The sequence below is a fragment of the Penaeus japonicus genome, unplaced genomic scaffold (assembly GCF_977035675.1).
Source record: "Penaeus japonicus unplaced genomic scaffold, GWHDUDI00000001_assembly GWHDUDI00000009, whole genome shotgun sequence".
Classification (NCBI taxonomy): Eukaryota; Metazoa; Arthropoda; class Malacostraca; order Decapoda; family Penaeidae; genus Penaeus; species Penaeus japonicus.
Genome location: NW_028234411.1, coordinates 37192868 through 37200367, shown reverse-complemented (window position 1 = coordinate 37200367; position 7500 = coordinate 37192868). Strand labels below are relative to the sequence as shown.

The 7500-nt window shown below is 22.7% G+C and overlaps 1 protein-coding gene across 3 annotated transcripts in view; it reads left to right on the top strand.

Annotated features, from left to right (window-relative positions):
- Nucleotides 1-7500, top strand: part of LOC122251684 (uncharacterized) — a 66660-nt gene that overhangs the window by 27098 nt on the left and 32062 nt on the right. The window contains exon 1 of one of the 3 annotated variants that reach the window (XM_086540057.1): nt 6639-6850. The exons of 1 other annotated variant lie outside the window; for it this stretch is intronic. The gene's annotated coding sequence lies outside the window, so the exon portion shown is untranslated. Of the gene's footprint in view, nt 1-6638; nt 6851-7500 lie in introns of those variants that run through there. One more of the 3 variants, XM_043013775.2, reaches the window with a different exon arrangement.

Genomic DNA, 7500 nt, shown 5'->3' with positions numbered 1-7500 from the left:
TGTTTGTATGATTTAAGAGTGAATATTAGTACGCTATTTACAGACAGGCCGCCGCCAAGACTGTCCTTCAACTCACTGCGCGTTGCAACTTCGAGTGTTGTTACCGTTTTCCTTAGTGGCCCTGAAACAAGCGGCAGCGAGTGTGAAAACAGTTTCGAGAACTAGTACGAACGCAAGGGTGTGTATGTGTTGAGTCATCACTAAAGAACAACATGTTCGTTGGGTACTAGAGTACCAACTTATTTACTTTTGATCGCTGGATGTCAAACAAATTCTGGGAGAGTGACATCGCGTTGTTTATCTGGACCAGTGAAAGTAATACAAGTTTTAAGGTAAGTTAGTGCGTACTGTTCTTTTAATTCTATACGATATTAGTATGGCATACGCTCTGGGTTTTAATTCAGTTGTTTTATGATTTTAGTCACTCAGGAACATAGACAGGAAATGATGTTTTGGTTTTATTGTGTGGAAGTATAGACTTGTGAGGAATTTATGCTACTCAGCTTAACGACAGATATAATTTAACCAGTATTGTCACATGTTTTATTTTTTGTTTTTTATCCTCTCTTTTTTCAGGTTGTTTTTTTGTTCCACAACAATAACTTGTTGATTCCATTAGCAACGTTATTATTTTCAAGACAATGGAATCCGGGCTACGTCTTTCTCTGGAGGTCAACAGACGCGCCTAAGATATATATCTCCTAAATCATATATGTTTGTTTTTGCGCTTGTACATGACAGTATTGGTTGTAGTTAGTTAGATATTGTTTGGGACACATTCAGATTTTGATAAAAATGTGATCTTTGCAAAAATTGACGGTTATATCAACCGGTGTATTTCTGATTATGAATATTAGCGAACCATTATAGATATTATTATTTTAGTTTTATAATCATATATGTATTATTACGGAGGCCGGGACGACCTCCAGGGATAAGTAATCACCGAAGGACGATGAGAACGTCGTCCTCGTCAACTTGGGATGAGTGGAGTAGTTAAGTATGGATTAGCAGGAACTCTTCAATATAATCGGATGGTATTAATGGGTTTGCCTCCTTGATTGTATCCGAATTGATAAATATTTTACCGAGATTCACCTAGAAATCCTAGACGACAGGGGACCTACGAATCTAAATTTGCATATATGGCAAAAGGGATCTGCACCGTCTCCTCGTAGCGCAAGGACAAGTCGAACTCAGTAGCGTTCAGTGCGCGATCTAGCAGATATGTAATAGTAACAATACGCTATATAGATATTAGTTATATAAATCTATATATGATTAATTTATATCAATATATATTATGTATATATGTATCAATAACTATTATCCAATTAACAATATATATATCTATATTATATTGTATCTCTCTATATATATATATTATATATATGTATTATATAATTATATATGTCAACAACGAACGCTGCACAACCCACATCACAAACAATATATAAATATATATTATATTAGATTTATCTATTATCTTATATGTGTGTGTGTGTGTGTGTGTGTGTGAGTGTGTGGTGTTGTTTTGTGTATGTATGATATATATTCCATCTCATGTACATATAATATATATATATATATATATTTATTTCTTAATATCTATATATGATTATCTCTTCGTATACAAGTATATACATATCTATAAAATATTATCTAACAATAAAAATCTTCTCACAATCTTGTATAACTCCCCATATATGCATTAAATCAATATGAAAAATTATATCAAAATAACAACAGCACAAACTACCAACTCTCATCTACTAGACACACCAACACTAACTATATCTCTATATCTAAAAATCTTCTAATCTATATATTATTAGTTGATAATCTATACAAATCACCATAAACTATCTAACAACTATACATCTCTTAAATTAATATATAGAAACAATAAAAATATCTACATTATATATTACTAAATCACACTAAAACACAACTCTACAATCAATATCATCTGACCATATTCTATATCCATCTATAAAGTATATCTCTAAATATACGCAAAATGTATCTCTATGAAAAACTAAAATTTCTATCTCTTATAAGAGTCGAATATATCTGATATATATTATAAGTTGTAAATAACCCTACATTAATTTGCTGTGTGTGTGTGTTGTATATTGTAAAAATATATGAAACAAATATATGATAAATGATATGAAAGTATTATTATTTATGTAATCTACGTAAAATCTATATATAAATGAATATCATAAATCATTATGATCTATAATTAAAATATATATATTTATATAATATGCCTATATATTTTATTATATATATATTAAATATATATTAATATATATACCAAAAGTATCACAAAATCATCTATTAATATAAATAACAAAATACAAACAAAAACTAACTAACACTCCCCCCCCCCCACCAAACAACACACACTCAACACACACATATCATTACTATTATATATAAATCATATATACATATATATCTATATATAGATATTATCTATATATATATACTATTTCTATATTTCATCTATCTTTATCTATAATACGTATGTAAGTGTTGTGTGTGAGGTGTGTGTGAGTGAGTGTGCTTTACATCTACGTAAACTAACTGAAGTCGGAAAATCTTGATTTTGTTTGAACTATGTATATACATATATTTTTTATTATAATATTTTCTATATAGAAATTAAGTATAATATATATATTTGTCATGTATATATATTATATCTAATGTTGATCTATATCAAATATGATCGCGTAAAAGTGTGTGTGTGTCTGATGTGTGTGTGTGTGTTGTCAGTGTGTGTGTGTGTGTGATTGTGTGTCAGTTGTGATATACCTTCTCTATGTCTTGTAGTATAAATAAATGTATAAACTATTATCACTATATATATGTCACAAAAAATACTATATCCACGTCGAATATAAATGCTCTATATTAGATCTATTATATAAACTTCATTTAACTAGTAATATATCAAACATCTTAACATATATCCCCACTAACGCTCCTACAAGAAGATTATTAACATCTCATTGTTTATATCATATATTTATTATCTTAATTTATATATATAGTTCATATATATATAAATATTTTTTATGATCTCTGAATCTAGTATGTAAGTGTGTGTGGGTGTAAGATATTTTTATTATTTATATCATATATACTATATATATATATATATATATATATATAATTATATAATATACCTCTATATACAGTGTCTATATATTATATATATAAAAATATTTAGATCGTAGATAGTGTCGTAGATAGATAGAATCGCTAGAAAGATAGATAGATAGATGCTAGTCGTGATCGATAGATGATTAGCATAGATAGATAGAATGTCTGTAATAAAATTTAGTATTCTTTCTTTATATATAATCCTATATTATAAATCGAAACTATGCTAAGTATATAGATATATATATCTCTTTTATATATGTGTTTGTGTCATTACTATGTCTAATATATCGGTATATACCTCTATCTATAAATATACTCATATATCATCTCATTATATATATATAAAAATATACATATTATATATAGTATATTTATATATATATATTTATATAAAAATTTAAAAATTTTTATATTATTTTTTAATGCATAATAAATATATATATAAAAATATAAAAATATACATATATATATAAATATATATTTTATATGATATATATATATGTATATATATATATATTTAAAATATAATTTTTAATTATTTAATATTATTAATTATAAATATTTATTTTTTTATTCTTATATTTAATATAATATATATATATATTGTTTTTATATACTAATATATATTATAATTTTATAAGATTCGTGATAATTTTTTTAATACATATAGTATATTTTTATATTTATATATATTTTTTATAAAATATTTTATTTTATATAAAATTTTTAATTTAATATATATATTATATATATATATATATTTATTATTAATATATAATATATAATATATATTTTATATTAGTTTTGTGTATATTTTTATATATAAATATTTTATTAATATTATATATTTTATAATTTATATATTAGATACGGATTTTGGAAGAAAATATAGATATTTTGTTATATATTTATTATATTTAATTTTATTTATTATATTTTTAATAGATTAGTTTTAGGGGTTGGTAATAAAATTTTTGAAGTTTGAGTGATTGTGTTTAAATTTTTTTTAAGTTGTAAATAATCCAACAAACATATCTTAACAAACAAAAAAAAAAAAAAACTACCAATTCGAACACAACATGTTATAATAGACGGTAAATTAAAATTATATATTTTAAATTATATATTATATATTAAAATATTAATATATATATATATTTTATATTTTAAATATATATTATTATATTTTTATATATATAATATATATATTATTTTAATAATATAAAATTTTTATATATTATATATATATATATTATAATATATTTGTATATATAATATATATATATATATATATATATATTATATATATTTATATATATATTATTTTTATATATTATACTATTATATATTATATATTTATATATACCTTATTATTATATTATTTAATTTATAATTTAACATTTATACATATATTTTATATATATAATTATATAAATTAAAAATAAATATAAATATATATTATATATTAATATATATATAATATATACAACCAAAAATGTATTCTCTCTCCTCTCTCCTCTCTCTCTCTCTTCTCTCTCTCTCTTAAATATATATATATATATAATAATATATTTAAAATTATATCTATATATATAATTGAATATATATAACATATAAAATATATATATATATACACAATATAATATATAATAACATAATTTTAAAATATATATATATATATGATAAAATTTATATTTTATTAAATTATATTTTATTATATATATTTTATATATATATATTATATTATATTTTACACAAATATAGTATTATTATATTTATTTAAAAATATATTATTATAATATATAAAATAACCGTATATATTTTTATAATATATATATTATATATTTATAATATATTAATAATATGTGTGGTGTGTTTGTTTGGTTGTGTGTGTGTGTGTGTGTTGATAATGTATATATATAGCTAATAAAATAATATTATATAACAAAATTTAGGTGTATAATATATAATACATACATTATATATTATATATAAATATATATATATATATTATAATTATATATATAAATATAAACATATATATATGTATATTATATACATATAATATAGTTAAATTTATATATATATATATATAAGTATATATTAAATACATTATATATAATATATATTAAAATATTATTTTATATATTATATAGTATACAATATATGTATTTATATTATACATTTTATATATATATATATTATATGTATATATATAAATACATAAAATAAATATTTAATTATTATATATATATTATATATATATTATGTATATTATATATGAAAATATATAAATACAAATATATAATATATATAGTCTATATATCTATCTCTAAATATTTATGAATTATAAATAAACATCTCTATAACATATAATATCTATATCTATACTAATCTAAACTACAATTATGTATTATAATATATTATACTTTATTTATATATATATATATATATATAAATATTTATTGTCTATCTATATATATATTTATATATTAATGTATATATGTATTATCTAGTATGTGTGAGTGTATGTATGAGTGTTCATATATGTTATTATGTATATATAATTTAATATATATATATATATATATATAATATATATAATGTATATATATATATATTTATATTATATATTATTTATATATATATTATATATATATCTATATCTATCTCTGTGTGTGTGTGTGTGTGTGTGTGTGCACACACAAACACACACACATGATCCACACACACACACATACACCACACAACACACACACACACAGACAGCATATATATATATTTATAATATATATATATATATATATTAAATATATATATATGTATGTATATATATGTATATATATGTATATATATTATATATATACTTATATATAAATATATATATATACCTATACACACACATACATATATTATGTATATATATATTTATATATATATATATATATATATATATGTATGTATATGCATATGTATATATATACATATGTATACATATATATAAGTAGGTATTCATATGAATATATTTATATACATTCATATAAATATATGTATATATTTATACATATATATATATATATATATGTTGTGAGGCATATGTCTAAATGTTAATAAGGTTCTGTCAGTCATTTAAACATTTTTCTTTTCTCTCTGTGTTTCATTGGATGTGCACATGTATTCAGGCTGAATGGTATCGCGTTATGTAACAAATCATATTTCCATATAGACAATTTGTAAGCTATTAATAGAGTTCTTGTTCGAAAATTATAACACGCCATAAGTTACATTTCAATTTTCCCAGTCAGCCTATCCCGATTTGGGGGATGTTTCGTTTGCTTATGTGTGTATATTAGCTACACAATCTTCCAGACAGGCCTGCCGCCAAAGAAGTCACTGGCAACTATCTCGCGCGTTGCCATATTCGATGTTGGTTATCCGTTTTCCTTGACGCTGGACCCTGAACAAGCGAGCGAGTGAAAACCAGTGTTCGAGAATCTAGTACGTCGCAAGGGTGTGTTGTGGTTGTGTCTTAACAAAGAACAAAATGTTCGTCTGGGTACAGCAGTCCAACTTCATTTACTTTTGAATCGGCTGGATGTCAATCAAACTTCTGGGGAGAGTGACATCGACGTTGTTATCGGGACAGTGAAAGTACATACAAGTTTTTAAGGTAAGTTAGCTGCGTACTGCTTCTTTTATTCTAATACGATATAACGTCTGGCATTCGCTATGTGTTTTTATTCAGTATGTTTTATGATTTTAGTCTCTAAGGACAGGTACATGACTGCTTGGTTTTATTGTGTGGAAGTTTTGAATTGTAGTAATTTACTGCTTATCGTAAAACAGCATATAATTTAACCCAGTATTCACATGTTTTTTTGTTGTTTTTATCCTCAACTTTTTTCTGGTTGTTTTTTCCAAAAATAAATGTTGATCACTTAGAACCAGTTATTATCTTTAATGCTACAATCTGGAATCACCGGAGCATAAGCTATTTCTCTGGAATCACCAGAGCATAAGATATATATACATAAATATTTCATTGTTTGTTTTTCGCTTGTCACACCTGACAGTGATTGGTTGTAAGTACGTCTAGATAATCTGTATTGTGACACAGTCTCCAGTTGTTGATAAAAATGTGAATTTGAAACCATTTGACGGTATCTACACGGTTTTCTGATTATGAATATTAAGAGAACCATTATTAAGATAACAATTCATTTTATTTTATTATCCATATATGTATTATTACGGAAGCGGACGACATCAAGGGTAAGTAATCAACGAAGGAAGATGAGAAACGTCGTCCTCGTCATCTTG